This window comes from Cyanistes caeruleus, chromosome 3 (assembly GCF_971803275.1).
Source record: "Cyanistes caeruleus chromosome 3, bCyaCae1.hap1.1, whole genome shotgun sequence".
In the NCBI taxonomy this organism is placed as follows: Eukaryota; Metazoa; Chordata; class Aves; order Passeriformes; family Paridae; genus Cyanistes; species Cyanistes caeruleus.
Window position 1 is genome coordinate 51056344 of NC_141703.1, and position 17056 is coordinate 51073399.

General features: G+C 35.0%; 1 protein-coding gene and 1 long non-coding RNA gene across 9 annotated transcripts in view; one reads left to right on the forward strand and one right to left on the reverse strand.

Annotated features, from left to right (window-relative positions):
• DACH1 (dachshund family transcription factor 1) overlaps window positions 1-17056 on the forward strand; it is a 353868-nt gene that overhangs the window by 262681 nt on the left and 74131 nt on the right. The window lies entirely within an intron of this gene.
• LOC111931708 (uncharacterized) lies at window positions 11227-15717 on the reverse strand. The gene is made up of 3 exons (XR_002865717.2): window positions 15636-15717; window positions 15158-15328; window positions 11227-14041 (listed from the first exon to the last, which is right to left on the reverse strand). It is a non-coding gene; the product is annotated as an uncharacterized LOC111931708 (long non-coding RNA).

Sequence of the window (17056 nt, forward strand, 5' to 3'; positions counted from 1 at the left end):
AGAGAAGCTCCTCTCTTAGGCAGATGGTTCTGTCCTTTGGGAGCATTTAGGAGCCTGTACAGGCAGTTGAGAAAGGAAGGTGCCTAAACAAGGCAAAGTAGTTCTGCCTGAGCAGGTTTTCAGAGGTGCTGACCTCTCTGCTTTGATTGTCCAGGAATTTCAATAGTTAAGCAAGGCAGATGGGATTGCTTCTTTAAGGCAGGAAGAGACTACAATTTGATGAGACAGCACCTATCTCAGAAACTATATTCCATCTGTGATCAATATAATTCAAAACCAGATAATAATGTTAATATAATTAAATCTGGGATATGGTCAAATGATCACCCACAATTAAGTTAGCCCTGCTTTATGAGTTGCTACCCCTTACTTTCCTTTAGGTTTTCTCAGCTACTGCTCTTGTGTTTAAAAATATATTTGCTGATCACTACTTGGTGGTACTTAGAAATTTTCATTTGAGGGGTTCTGCACATGTTTATGATGAAAAATACTAATTGGTCCTTAGTTATATAGGTAAGATGAACTATAAGAGGACTTAGGAATCCTTCCTTAGAAGCCTATACTTTTTAGAAGATAGATGTGTTAGGACATGATATTAGCATTCCTGATGTTTTTTCCGAGAGATGTACAGAGAACAAGTCCTTAAACTAGATTTGCCAGCAGAAATTCAAACTGTTATGACACTTTTGCCAGTATCTATACTGGCTAGGTAGGTAAAATCTGAGATCGTTTAGATGTTGCTGGTGGTGCTGGAGAACTTAAACAGTGGATGAATGCTAGAGTCCCTGCAATAAGTCCCCTTTGACTTTGAGAGAATTTCCAATATCTAGGCAAGATTTTATTTTATTTTATTTTTTTCAGAGTAGACATAGTTTTTAATCCTGCAAACATTTGCAGTCAGTGAACATATTTCTCAACTGCTCTCCTAGTCAAACCTGTGGGATCTTCTATTCAAGAGTGTGATAATTGCAATATTTGGAAATACTTGGAGGCATCAAGAGAGGAGAGGCTAGTCTGTGTGACTTAATGTTTTTTATCCACCATATCCTGTAAAATAATAATAATTATTATTTGTGTTAGTAAAGATGTGAAATTACTGTTTTTTAAAAGAAAATGAAGTAAAAGCTGGATAATACTTTGCTTTTTTTAAAATAAAATATTACATAGTAACTAGACTTAGTATTGGAATTCTAGCAGACACGTTAGTCTCCCCGTTATGTAAAATGTTGCTAGTTCATATGGTACACTTCAATTTTCACTGGATCCCATATAAGAAATACTGTGGTATCCTGCCACTCAGAGAAAGACAGAAAATAGTTTCATTCCAAGATCCAAGTGGTATTTATATACTTATATCCACATTACTTTGGGCAAGCACTTGCTGATGTCTGTCATGAAGAGTTGTTAGAGTAGTTCAAAATAAAGGCAAATACTGAGTTTAAGAAGCAAGTAGTGTGGGCAGACTTAGTCCTTCACTCTTTGTATGGCTGTGTAAATGGCCATGGGACATGTGAGTGTGGCTGCAGGTGTAATGCATGGTGGATAATCCATCATTTTGGAAGGATTGAAGTCCAGTCCCTGGGGTACTGGATATTTTGGTGTCAATAGGTAATGAACAGTGGTTTGAATTTAAGACTCCACATGCTTTGCAGGGGGTCCAGATAAGCAAGCAATAGGTTCATGTTAATTTTTATATTGCTTTGTTCTTGGTAGGAAAAACCAATAAGGGAATGGGTTAAATTTAAAAGTTTTTCAGTCTGGAGAAGAAATGGCTCCAGGGAGACCTTGTTGTGGCCTCTCAGTGCTTATACAGAGATTAAAAGAAAGACAAAGAGAGACTTTTTACCAAGGGCTAAGACTTTTACCTACAGGACAGGAACAGTGATTTCAAAGAGGTTTAAATTGGCCATAAGGAAAAAATTTCTTATTATGAGGATGGTGAGACACTGGGACAGGTTGCCCAGAGAAGTTGTAGGTGCCTCATTACTGGAAGTATTCAAGACCAGGTTGGATGGGGCTTTCAGCAACCTAGTCTAGTGAACGGTGCTCCTGCCCTTGGCAGGGGGTTGGAACTACATAGTCTTTAAGAATCCCTCACAAACCAAACCATTCTGTGGTCCTGTGAACTTCTGTTTAATCATTTGAAAGAGGAAGATAAGTATGTCTCTGCTACAGAGTGATCATAACTCCCAGAAATATTTATTCAGTGTCCAGGAAAACTTCAGTTGAATTCCTGCCACACATTGTATTAACTCCACATGTATTAACTCCACACAGCAAGGGTGGAGTTAAGACACAAATGTTTTATGCCATTTTATGTCTTTTCTCAATTTACAGAATTTTCACTCAAGGCACATAATGTTAAGGACAGACTACCTAGCATCAGGTGGCAATTCCACTTGGGTGAACAATGACTGTGTTAAGTTCCATGTCAGTTTTGAGTACAGTGTCATTGTAAAACCTAAGTTCCTTCTGAGGAGTTAAACTTATTTTTTGCATCTAAATAAGTAATGAAAACACACAAAGAGATTCCAGAGCCCAAGCCTGTCTTTTAGTGAGTCTTCAAACTTCCCACTTCAGAGCTTTTTCTATGAAAATTGCTGAAGTAAAGGACTTACAGGGGGAAAAAAAGTGCCTTGTAATTGCTAAACTAGTTACCTACATGAACCTAATTAAAAATCTTTAAGACATCTTAACTGGGACCTAAATTGCACTTCACCAGTATTTAAGTGGTGTATGGTGTTTGAAGACCTCTACCTGAAAGTTAATATCATCATATGGAGCAGATTGTTATCATGCTTGCAGCTTGATAGAACTCCTTGGAAACCCAAAGGGATCGGGTTCTGTTGTGTATAACTAAGCTGACGTTTACTAATTGAGTTCCTAATCAATAATTCTTCATCACAGAATACCGAGTCTAAGGCAGTTTTCCTAAAGCCTCTTTCAAACGTATGTAAAACAAAGAAAATTTCTAATTAGATGCAGAATAAGATTTAAACAGTATTTTGGACAAAAGAGAACATAGGTTTTTCTTTGATGTTCATTTAAGGAGTAATATCTCTTGATAACAGTTTGACCATACTCAAGGAATTTGATGCCTTTACCTTTGTTTTCTAAGAATTATGATGTCATTTAGGATCAAAGAAAAATAGAAATCTGATTCTTTTTTGAAGTTGCTGTTGTGCAATATCAATTCTGGCTTCTAATGATATTCAAGTACATAGTGAGATCTACTACTCTAATAACCCACATATAATATCCTTCCTAAGAACTACGTGACAAAAGGCATTTGTAATTATATTTACTTCTGAAAGATTATGGTTTATAGTTAAACCAAGAGAGGCATCCTGTCATTTTCAGAACCCGTTAAATGTGACAGAATCTATTTTTCTGCCAACTTGTGAAGACCAGGCAGAGAGCAAATTTGCTGTGGTCAGCTAAGTGTAACCACTGAGCAGGAAAGTGAATTTAATAATGCATTATTGTTCTTCACTGAAGGTGAACTGTTACAGTGCCTTTGTTATAGCAGACTTTGCCTCTGCTTAGGTTTCCAGATGCTGTGCAGATTACCTGATTAAAATCTCTAATGCATGATAAAATGTTCCATGTATGCTTTTATATTAACATAAATGCATCAGTTTTTGAGGACTGTGACACTAAAGCTAATTGGAAATATTTACTACTCCATTATATGATGCATATTACAAATAAGGATTTATTACGTGTAGAACAAATGATAAGCAACTGGAATTCACAAAGCTTATAACTGCAGTAGGTTTTGGGGGGGGTTAAAAATAATGAGAACGAATCTCAAGAGGTTTATGGAAGTACCTCAGACTGATGTTGGTCTTGTGTTTCCATTTTTACTTCACACAGTAATTCGACCAAAATTCCTCCTGGCCAAATGATGTTCTTGGCTGTATCCTGTCATCATTTCAGCCCTTTCTGCTCTTTATGTTTTACAGCTTCCTCCTGCTTTTCTTTAAATTTTGCCTTTTTTTGGTTATCCTATCAACTTCCAATTAGAATGTAATGCATCAATTTGTTTATCACTAACAAGCTGAAGTCTCATCTTTTTATTTAAAATTCTGTGATTTTTTGTAACATTTCAATGTTACAAAAATTTTTTTGAGGAAAGAGACACACATTATGTGTACAGACCTGGGGTTCAGCTCTCCAATCTGTCACTGTCACCCCTCTGTCAGTGTTTTTTGACCTGTTCAAGTCATGTCTTCATCTGTCGCATCCAATTCTGTACTAGTGAGAAATATACTTAATCATTTTCTTAAAATTTGTGAGCTTCACATGGAGGGCATTAAGAGGAAACCATAGTTTTATATGCATGCAAATGAACTGTCAGCATAGCAAGAGCTGTGTTCAGCAGAGGCTGTAGGTTGGAATGCAGGTGTATGGGAACAAGGCTTTGGCAGAATGATGCAAGAGATAATCCCTGAGCCCACACCTGTTGTACATTTAACTCAAGTGAAGCTGTAATGATTCATGCCAGCAAAAGAAACCTCTCCTTTTCTTTTTTTTTACTTAAGAATCATTGAACAGAGTTCTGTATTACTTCCCATTTTACTTCTTTAAAGGACCTACATGTATATATTAATGTGTCTACATTTATAGTTATGTGTTGTTTTCAGGAGAGTCAATGTCGAGGATTCCTTCCTTGACTCTGGGAATAAGATTGCTATTACTTGCTTTCTGAGGTAAATTTACATCTTGAAAAATGAAGTTGAGAATCAGAAGTGATAAGCAATGTCCCTCATGAAAAGAGATCTTGTCTTCCATAGGGGGAGAGAGAGAGCTGGATCAGAGATTTCAAATAATTGTTTAAACCACAGTTGTAAACGGCCAACTTTATTGGAAAGAAGAGGGGGAGGGGTTTTTTCACCTTTGTCATATGTGTGAGTAAAACAATGGGCCAAACAGAGCAGAGGCTCAGGAGACTGAAGGGAGGGTAGGTTAATAAAAGGAGCAATTGGATTAGAATTGGACTTCGGCAGGGAATGGTGGATGAGAAGCTGATAGATTTTGACTTGTTATTAAATCAAAAGAAGGAAATAGATAATTTCATAGTAGAATCAGCTTTTCTTTCTGTATAGTCTTTTATCCATTTTTCTTTTTAGCACAATATTTGTAAAATGGATTTTATTCCTCATAAAGGACTGGGCAACTTTAAAGGACTTAGAGGAGAAAAGAATTGTCTGATAATTGTTAAACTGGGAGGTCTAATTACCTCCACAGTTAATTAAAACTCTTTAACTGCCCTCTTGGTGTGACAATGATACTTTCTCCTTTCTAAATGAAAGTGTAAAGGTTAAACAAAGTGGCAATCTAGCAAACAGCCTACTGGAATTTGTAATCTGACCTGAGATCTACTGTTTACTTTGCAGAAATTACAGTCCTGGAGTGTAAAACAGGTGCAGAACACTTGATACTGTTGCCCACTGTTACACAAATTACTTGCTTTTTACTAGGCACCTAGAATTTCCTGCATTTCCTGAAAAACTCCAGACACCCTAGATTAACAAAGTGGAAAAACTCAGTCTGTTTCTTGACCGTGACCTTGGCACTGAGACAAAAGGAGATTGGCAATGTAATGTATTTGTAACAGAAAAAAAAAAAAAAAAAAAAAAAAAAAAAAAAAAAAAAAGGCTCACCACTGGAGCTGTGCAGATAGAGCTAAAATGCCTCAAACGATTGTTGAAGTCATCATCACTAGTAGTAGCAGCATTTCAGCTCTTCATAACCTAGGAAAAATAGATACTTATTTTGCCAAATCTATATTATATTTCAACTTTCTTTCTTTCTTTCTTTCTTTCTTTCTTTCTTTCTTTCTTTCTTTCTTTCTTTCTTTCTTTCTTTCTTTCTTTCTTTCTTTCTTTCTTTCTTTCTTTCTTTCTTTCTTTCTTTCTTTCTTTCTTTCTTTCTTTCTTTCTTTCTTTCTTTCTTTCTTTCTTTCTTTCTCTCTTTCTCTCTTCTCTCTTTCTCTCTTTCTCTCTTTCTCTCTTTCTCTCTTTCTCTCTTTCTCTCTTTCTCTCTTTCTCTCTTTCTCTCTTTCTCTCTTTCTCTCTTTCTCTCTTTCTCTCTTTCTCTCTTTCTCTCTTTCTCTCTTTCTCTCTTTCTCTCTTTCTCTCTTTCTCTCTCTCTTTCTTTCTCTCTTTCTTTCTCTCTTTCTTTCTCTCTTTCTTTCTCTCTCTCTCTCTCTCTCTCCTTTCTCTCTTTCTCTCTCTCTCTCTCTTTCCTTATTTCTTTCTTTTTCTTTCTTTTCCTTCCTTCCTAGAAAATGAGTGCTCTATCATATGTCATTTCTCAAATAACACGGGCTGTCCTTGTCCCACATTTCTTTCAGCTGAGAGTATTTCTAACCAGTTCAACAGTTAGAAAATTAGTACTGAACTAATGGATATTGGACATTGTCTGAGCACAGAAAGCTCTGAATACACTGCAGGAGCTCACGATATATGCCTTGTGATAGAAGGGTTTATATAATTGATCATCTTAGTAGGAGATACCTATGGAAATGAGCACATATGAAATCTAACCAATCACATCTTGGGTCAGGTTAAGGACACATATGTGAAATTAAAAATTCAGCTGGCCAGTGTAGTTACACACATTTTTCTCAATAAGCAAGAGACAAACTTCCTGCAACCAATGACTTATATCAAGAACAAAGATTTAGTACTGTTCAAATAAAGGAGTTTAGGAAAAAAACCCCACTTGTATAGCAAAGACTTGTTTCAAGAGGTTATCTTAGATTTAGTTCTGGTTAAAGCCAGCCTCCCACATACTTCTTCTATGCTAAGAATTTTTAGGAAAATATTTAGTTCTGCACTCCAAGCTTAGCCCTATCTGAATACTGAACTTAGATTTATGCAGTCTTTTCTCCCCTGTATCTACAGTGTTCTAGTTTTTCTAACATGAAGATCTGTATCTGGCACCTTTTTATCTGTGATTAATAAAAAGGGGGATTTAAATCTTTTTTCAACTGAAATATACTGAAATACAGACTTTTTCTGAGTGGAAACTTACATTTTCATCTGTGTACAATTTCTATAGTTCAAGCAAAATAGCTACATATGTTCAGTTTGCAGCAGTCTGATTTGTGGGTGTGAAATCATGTCCATTTTCCGTTGCATGAACTCATTAAAAAAACCCCAAAACTTCAGTGACTTTTTAGCTGCATTTTCAAGGCACATTTCTCCTTTGTTACATAGCAAAGCCTCAATGTAACAGGCCATAAATTCTGCTAAATAAAAGAGATCTAGGGAGTGAGCTTAAGCACTGAATCCTTGATTGTCCAGACTGCTTAATTGTTAGCTTTTAGCCTGGCTGTGTTTTGACTGCTACAATTAGCTCCCTCCACAACACATCTGCTCTAGAAAGTACTAGCACTAAATAATGTGGGCACAAGAAAATGTTCGCAGCATGGTCAGAGATCAAATTGCAGCCTTTTTGTTTAGTTTTACAACACCCAAACACAAGGGAATAATATTTGTTTCAGGAAAGGATATCGAGCCTTGACTTTATTAACAGATACTAGCAAAATAGTATCTGTGATCCTGCCACCTTGCTTTGCAGTCCTGACTTTGCTTGCTGTCATTTAGTATCAAAAATATTTAAGACCCATATTTCAAATCCGAAGACTCCTTTTCTTTCTACAGCTTCTGATTGCAAGTAATTTGTTTTCTTTCAAATTGAAGTTTTCTAACCATGTACTGTTGTAGATTTTCCAGTGGATTTATTACAAAACATTTAGCTGGGGCTTGTTCGTTTCATTTCACCTTAAGAGTCCTACCTCATTATACTCGCACATTAGCACTGCAGATATTCTCTTCTACCCAATTATTACCCATTAGAAAACAGTTGCTGAAGCCAGTCAATAGCTTTGAAAACTTACACTAAAAATAGAATCATAGAGTGGCTATAGAAAGAACCTTAAAGATACCTTGTTCCAGCTTCCCTGCCATGGGCTGGGATAACTTTCAAAGACCACATTGCACAATGCCCTGTCCAGCCTGGCCTTGAAGCTAAGAAGTGGAAATCTGGTTTTCATACTTTATGTTTGGCAAATCCTTAGCCTGTTTTATGCCCAGGCTGCACTTGATGCATTTGTGTAAATTGTCATTCAGATTTCCAGTTTCAGCTATTGGCTGGGCAGGAGTGTATGAAAAATAAAGGAACACTGGCAGAGGAATTGAATAATTGAGTTCCTTGGTTACCTGTTTTTAAACAGAAATCAGTTCTGAATTTAAGTTCTGATTTTTTTCATTAGAAATATGGCACAGAATGTTTTCCTGTTGTTCTCTTTGACACAGTATTTTACTCTTGTAACTTTTGAGGCAAAAGACTCGAGGTAACATTAATAACTTACTCGAAAAAAACAATGAAGCAATGAATAGAGATTCTTTTGCTTGAAGTCAAGATTAGTTTTAAACAATAATTGGGTTAGAATTTATTTGTAAATACCAATAAATTATGTTCTGGTTTATGTAATGGACATAAAAATAAGAAATATTATCTAACTAACATATGAAATTTGTACATCTCAAAATTATTGGTAAGCTATAATCTACAGTGTCATGGTTGTATAACGGAGACTGCCTCATTGTTTTCTTTCCACTTTCACTACTCATTTTTCCCTTTCCCATAGAATTATGGTACAAGTCTACGTTAGACTGTCATCCCAATAGTATGTATGATAAACTCTAGCAGCATTGTCCTTGCTTCTAGGAGCTGAGTTATGTGTCAGTGCTTCTGAGCACTGATTAAAGTGATGTAACATTGTAAACAAGTAGATACAACTTGATCCCATATATTCAGTGAGTATAAATTTGTGTGACTAAGAATGAAATTCATAGATGAAAAGCAAAAGTATGATGAGCAGTATTTAATTGCAGATACCTGAAGAAATAAACAGGCACTTTTTGGGTTTGTCCTATGCATTTCCAGAGTAATTATAACATCACAGAATTCTGAAACAACTTTTGGGGGTTTGAGGGTTTTTTTTGTTCCTCTTTTCTCTTTTGGATTATTTAGCATTAAGTTTTTATAATTAAAATCTTAACAAAGGAAGATGAGGGTGCATTCATTTACAACCAGTTTTATTAAATTTACTTGATTCAATTTAAAAGATAAAGCTGGGTGGCTAATAAAATTTTCAGTTTAATTTGTGCACTAAGTAGTAACAGGTAGGAAACAATTACGTAAAATTTTAATTGGAATTTACAGGGGGAATGAGGATTTAGTAAAATTAACATTGGGTTAACCTAAAATGATTATTTTTAAATATTAAAAGCATTCCTTTTTAAAGCACTGCTTTAAAAATGATCACTATCTTAATTAATATAAATGAATAATTGATTGTAGAGAAACCACCAAACCGTTCAAGAACTCTCTTCAAAACAGCAAAACAAAATCAAATAATTGTTTATGCTTTTGTTTCTTCCAATTTATTTAGTCAACTGAACACATTAAATGAATTAACAAACAATTTTGCCTGTTTTGTTCCTTATCCTTCAGTGCAGAAACAAGAAAGAATTAAGAGTTCACAGTTACACACTTTTTCAATTGCAGGGTTTTTTTTAAATTCATTGATGTTACAGCATGATCATCTTTCCTAAGCTGTACACTTCTTTTCCCCCACTGCTACAACCCCAGGTTGGTGTGTAACATCAAATGCTGACTCTGAAGGAGCGTTAAGTGTTAGTATGAGTTCCTTCATTGTGCTTTGGATTAGGAATTAGAATTTAATGCTTGAGTGGGAGGAGAAAAGTGGAAGAGGAATTGGAATATTTACCATGTTGGAATCAGAAAGCTATGATGATTTTTTTTTTTTTTGCTATTTTTCTCAATGTGCTCAGTTCCTGTTACATTTACTGAATACTTAAATTAAGAGAAAAATGAGAGAAAGCTTTTAAAGCTGACGATGCCAGTCATGTTTTCCTTTTGATTTAGCTTTCATTTTATGTGGTTTGTTCTTTCAGTTATTGTATGTTTAGCCAACCATCAGCCCCATCCTAAAAGTCAACAATAATAAAAATGTAAATCATCATCAAAGGCATGCCTTGCAGTGAGAGAACATTTCTAAGATTGTTTATCAGTTGTTCATTTTCTCCTGTCAGATGTTGAAATCTTTTACTTCCCATCATATTGCACAGAAATGCAGTTTTGCTGATAGTGTCTACTTGTAGCTAAGCTGTGAAAAAGTCAAAATTTCATTTTGTAAGAGCAGTTATCACACAGACTACTGCAGACCTAGGTTATTGGTCCTTATTTAGCAAGCTCACAGATAAGATGTCTAATTTCCTGGCCAACCTTTTTGTATGTGTGAGTGTGTATGTGTGTGTAAGAGTGTGGATAGATGTGTGTGGGCCCATTAAAATATATAAGATCAATAAAAAATACCCAATACAGCTTTTTCATTTGCAATATACAGGTAGAGAAATAATGTAAACACTGGCCATGAAGTCACTTTTAAAAAAATAAGATTTTATTTATTAAATTAGCTGTTAATATTATATTACAGTATTTTTAAGTAGTGCATGAAAATTTAATTAGCATATGAGATGTACTGACTTAACACTGGGCACAATTCAACACATCCTCAATCAAGTTCTTTGACTGTTGATTTAAGTTTGAAAAATTTCCGTATCTAAATTAGAGCTGTTCTGGAAAAATGGAGGGGTAAAGATACATTAACCATTTTAATGCAGAATTTTGTAGTAGAAATATTCCATAGAACAGAAGTTAGTCTACTATTTTTCCACAGATGGCTTCTCTGATATATTAAAATAGTACTTCTATTTTCAGCTGAAAAAGAAAAAAGAAACCTGTACCAATTTTTTTCCTAATCTTAAAAATACTAAAATACCAGAAGCAGTGAATTGTACAAAATAATGTATTCTGTACTAAGCTTGGTCAGGCATAGTGAAGGAACAGTTAAAAGACCTGTTTAATCTATGAGAGAAAAGTCTGAAGTCACGAATAATTATTTTAAGAATTCTTTCTGTAAATGTTTTTTACATAACACATGAACAGCTTCTTAGTTGCCTTTATGTGGGGTATGTTTTTTTTCTTTTCCATTTAGTTTCTGGTTCATACTTGTGAAAGAAAAGCAGGCACTCTAATGAAGTTGTTAGAAATGTAGGAGAATGACTTATTAGTGGAACTGTAGAACAGGGAGTGCTTGATCACAGTGAGGTTTGATTCCAGCTATTTTTTTTTTTTTCTGAAAGCAGAATTATGAAAATAGAAGTTCATAGAAAAATTGCAGGTCTATTTAATAGCATCTAATTCCGTCATGTTCTTTTCTGCTCACTATAGTGTACAAATAAGAGAAAGTATATTCTATCATGCACCTCAGATATATGCTATTGTTTCAGCTGCAGTTGAAGATAACACAAGTGGAAAAATAATTTTGTTAATGGTTTTCTCTTCACTTCCTAAAATTTTCTTTAAATTTGTACTCTCTTTTTAGCACAGCAAAATGAAACCTTGATTACTATTAATACTAAGCTCATTTAATAATACAAATAGAATCCATAAATATAATAATGACTACAGACGTTAAATCTCAGTTTAAAAATACAGGTAGCTACTGTATTTCCAGGACAGATGAAAACAAATGTATTCATACCTGACTTCCAAGATCTTTTTCCCCAAACGTACATTTTAGCATTTTCTTTTAATGCTTCAATGAGTTGCTCTCCATAATTAAAAACTATCTGTAGAGCACTTCTTTATGTGTTTATTAAAGATTGTCTAACTCATTTCCTGTTGACACAAAATTGTTTAAGTGGCAAAGGAACTTTTATAAATAACTGACATCCAAGAAGGGGACTGTTTAAGTGGGTCATTTGCTTGTGTACTTCCATAAGGAATTTTTAAACTGTAATCTTTACTGGAATTGAAATACTATTGTGCAGTGCTTTAATTCCTTTAAGAATAACATTCATTTTAGTGCATTTTAAATGTCTGAACTCTGTAAGCATTATCTGTACCCATGAACATCTGTCTAAAATGGCTTAATTCCAATGATACTGCAAAAGTTAAAGTTCAGTTGGTGATTTTGTCTATTGTTTAGCTAGTATCAATTTTTTAAGGTCTGAACTTGTATTGCTGTCATTCTGTTTCTCTCTCTCTTTTCTCATATTCTTTTTGGGAAGGAGAATAAAAAAACAACAAAAAACAAACCCACAATTCAACAGTATTATTTAATTCCCCGATAAAGGATGCTCAAAACCCTCTACCCAACACTAAATATAAAATGAGAACTAGAAATCATATGAATTCCATAGATACTCTTTCAAACTTGAACATCTTAGTTATTAACTAATCCCAATTTCAGCTTTGGTGAGCTCATTTTAAAAGAAGTAGCCTTTATCTCATGATGTAAATTCAATAGCTGTTGTCAGGTCTATTAAACAGAGTATTATTTTATTTACCCCACAGCTGATAACAGAGTCACACAATTCACTCCAGACTGTTCTTCCCGTAAGTTATAGCTATGATGTCTCCAAAGGGATAAAAGAAGTCATATCCTCTACTTCTCAACTTATTTTCATCATTACATATATTCTTATGCTATAATAAATCACATGAAATACTTCTTGTAGCTACAGGGCTCAAGGAGTATCTTCTGTGCTTGATATTTATTTCAGCTCCAGAAATAGGTCTGAGTCTTGCTGAACGAGGATCTGTGTTGTACACTAATATAACAGTGGTTAGACATGTTTAGAGTTTAGGAAATTTAGTTAAGTAACCCAAATCTAATCATACTACATGTATTGTCTCAAACATCCATGGGTTTTATATGAAATGCAGCATCCAGAATATTGTTTCCCAGTAAGCTGTGAAAGGAAAGTGAACATCCTGAAAGCCTGACCTCACCACATGACATGGGAGAGAAAAAAAATATTCACCTTCGTAAGCAATTAGAGAGCCCTTTGCAGGACAACCCCTGACTACTACAGCCAGTTTGTAGCCCATACCTAACCAGATGGTGGGCTGTCCTGCTTGAGAATTATTCTCTAGGGAATAGTGGGACTGATTCTCTTCTCATTGATTACACATTTCCTCAATCCAGAACAGAGTAGCCTTGGTTGTCCTTTAATTTCTATATTTTTTTTTTTCCCTGCTAAGGAAAAAGAGATTTAAAGGAAGGAGTTCTGAAGTAAATAGTTGTTGAAAACTAGGATTAAATTTAGAAGAAGATGCTCAGCACCCACACAGCATCTCTGTCTCACCAAAGACTTACGATGACAGGTTTGGAGATCTTGGAAAAGCGCATCTTGGAAAGCAGCCATATTTTGGCTAAATATCTATGCATGTGATTACTTGACTTCTAGATTGATAAACTTGATTTCTAGATAGATAAACTTGATTGGCTGTATGCTTCCATCATTCTCTTCCTTACCTTGATGTACGGATGTGATGTGATATGGTGCTCTTCCAGACTCTCCACCTTTCAAACTAGCGTTGAAACAGCACTTGTATCAGTTTAGTTCAGTCTAAACGTGCAGGGTTACATAGAGAGTGGGTAGAGCATAAAACAGACTTCCACAAGCTGGTGCATGCCTTCAAACCTGATATTTTAAGGTATTGTCCCACTTGGTTTTCCCCATGAAATTAGCTTGCAGGTTTTGAAAAATGGTTTATGACTTTTGATTGCAAAAATAGACCTTTGCATACAGGGTGACCTTGTGTGATGTGAGGGAGCTTTGCAGACCTATTCTATTTCTTCAGTGCAGGATGACATGGTTTATTTTCAAATGGATTAGACCATAGACAGAGGATAGTGGAATGGCTTGGGAAAAAAGCATAGTGAAAGGACAGAAGGAGGACATGGACAGAAACTGAAATACAGAAAATTACATCAGAACATATGAGAAGACTTTATAAACCTTGAGAGTGTTGAGGAGAGGCAGTGGAGACTCTCCAAGGAGTTACTTAAAAGCCAGCTGGACAGTCATGAGTGGGGCTGGGCTAAGTGGTCTTCAGAGGTTCCTTCCAGCTCAACTGTCCTATGATCCTGTAAAATGGTAAGGAAATGTTACCAGTAATTAATGGAAGAAAACATGGTAAAGATTTTCTTCTGCTATTTTTCACTTATAACATCACCTGAAGAAGAGCAGTGAATAAATGACATACTTGCTTCATTATATTGTGTTCTTGTGGGAGAAGAAAAATACAACCATTTATCTGAGAATACATTTACTGTAATATTTTCATATTCCCAAACACTCTGGTCTTCTTTCTCACATTTGGGTATCTGTATGCAATGCTTTGCTCTCTGTTCAAATACAGGAATCACAGAATTCCTTTTACATAGCATTGATAATGCAGACCATTTCTGTTTTCAAAAGCTTTTTGTGGAATACTTTTTTATTACCATTACTTAGTATTTTTAAAATAAAATCCCTAAAGAAAGGCACACCTAGAAAATTAGTTGGTTATATAGCTATCCTGGCAGCCTTTCATACTGAGTTGACAATAAATGTTTTCTTTTTAGAACCCTTTGTCTTTTAAGTTTGGTTAATAGAATATTTGGTTTTTTTACACAGAATTGATTTTACTGAAGCTGCAGAGAGTAAAAAACAAAGTCTGAAAATCACAGAAAGCTCTCAAATGGAAGGGTTGTCTTTAGTAGTGCTTCATAAATGTGAGTGCTTTTGAGTGTAAGTCAGTATCTTCTCAAAGTAAGGTCTTAAACATTCAAGTCTATTAAAACTTTATCAGTAGAACTAATTGGAGGCTGAAAAATTATAATTACCATTAATTTGAATAAGTACATTCAGTTTAGCTGTTGAAGTTAGAAATCATAACTGCATTGCAATCAGTGTACATATCAAAATCAGTGTACATATCAAAATCTCTTGCAATATTTATCTTGTTATAAATTGGCAAACAGCTTTCAGAGTTTGTAATGAAACATTTTTGACATGATTTCTGACAGAGTTGTATAATTTTAGACTAGTAAGCATAAATGTAGGGAAGTGTTTGGGGTTTTTTTCTGACAAGTCAGGCCTTGGGTGGCTCTCATGAATCATCTTTCAGATGATGACTTATTTACCAACTGAACAGCAGTTATGTGTCATGTAAATAATACAGAAATAACAAGTCTGGAAGATCTAAACTCCCATTTTACCTGCATTAAAGCAAATAATTCTTCTGTCCATTTGTAATTTTTTTGGACTATGTTATTTTCAGATCTGAGGTGTTTGTCCAGCCCTCTGCATCTGAACAGGCCATATCAGAAGTGATCTTTGAAAAGCACAACAGCACGTTTCTTTACTCCAGTACTTAATCCACTCCAAGCCTTTAATTGAAAAAGGTTGGATTATTGTTTTTCATTTAAAGCTGTCATCAGCTTTTAAATTGATATGCCTATATTCACAAGGGATTAAGGAAGAAAATAAGTATACATTTTCACAGCCTTTAAATAATATAATTTGCCACTGAAATTAATGTGTATCATCTTGAATTATTATTTGATCTTATACATAAGTGCTCTGCTATTTAAAAGGAGTCTTAATAACAAATTTACCAAAGGCAGTTCAAAGCCCTTTTATCATTTTTTTTTCATTAGTATCTCCCATTTTCATTTCATTGCTTTTGTTCCTTACCACCTTCTTCATCCAGAAAAATAAGTAACAGCCAGTGTCGCTTTTGAAATGGAAAAATGGTTTCAAATCACTGGCAAAGCTTAATGACTTCTGACTGCTGAGATATGTTAATTTAAGCCAGACCAAATGTTCCTCAGCTGCAAATATTTGGTGTTGTTCACTGGGAACTGGCAAGATTTATGAGGGCCCAGTGGCAAAGGCTCTCTGCTCACATGCCTCACATTACAATTGTTTCACATGTTAGATGATAAAAGGCTGTTTGAAAAAAAAAAAAAAAAAAAAAAAAAAAAGGAAGAAGGAAAAGAATCAACTTTTCAGAGAAAATGTGCATAGGGCCAAAGAGGATGAGGGCTTAGAAAGACAGCTTTGCTTTTTTCTGTCAGTGAATCTTCTCAAAGAACCATTTAACTGCTGAATTAATGTGGTATTCTCATGCCAATCTGCATTCTTTTCACCCTCTCAAAACATCAAAATCCATGTGACTGGATGGTTCAAAGCACTGGTAATGGAGCATAGAGGACTTGTTTTTGGTGGGGTTTTTTTCACTTCTAGGTGGCCAGTTCAACTTACTGCAAACTGAGAGTGGCCAAAAGTCATTACCTTTGTCTCTTTGGTTGTTTTTGAGAATGAAGTTAGTGAGTTCAGTTTAGTAATGAGTAGATGGGTATTTAGATCAGAAATACCCCAGTAAGTTATTCTGATAGACACTCTCCATAAGGGAATCTTACATGGATAGTACAGACACCAAAGTATCATTTGGAAAAAGGCACCTGCACAACTAGCACATCAGTGATTTGTAATCATCACATTCTAAAACCTGTAGAAACATTACCTGCCATTCTGTATATTAGTTTGCAAGACTGTAAATTGGGAAGCATTCGTCTGTAGTAATTCTACAGTAACAGCAAAGAAAACAACCCTGCAGGGGAAATGGAATGGGGCATTATAAAATTATGTTCCTAGATCTAATTTTTTCACATATGCTTAAAGGGAAAGTTTTACTTGTTTCATTAAATGAAAGGAAAATGCATTTCTGACTGTCTTACATTTACTGTTTAATTTGAAAGTGACTGTGAAATTTGGAGGGTTTACACTATTCCTAACTGCTCCAATAGGATTAGATTTTAAAATTTCTTTTCTTTTCTGAAAGCAGAAGCCAAAAATCAGTAGCAGCAAATCCCAGTAAGTAAAGAATAAAGGCTTTCTCTGCTGGATTGGATTAGACAATTTGTCACCTAAAGCCCTTCTACTACCTACACTTAAAATCTTTGAGGCAAATACAGTTTTGTTTTCTGAGTCTGTCTGAGGTCGTTATTGCAGAAAGCCTAATTGCTGCTTTCATGCAGACAGGTAACCTCGGTGTTAGAGCCACCAGCTCACCGCTGCTGTTAACGCTTTAGTGCTTTACCACTGCTTTTTCC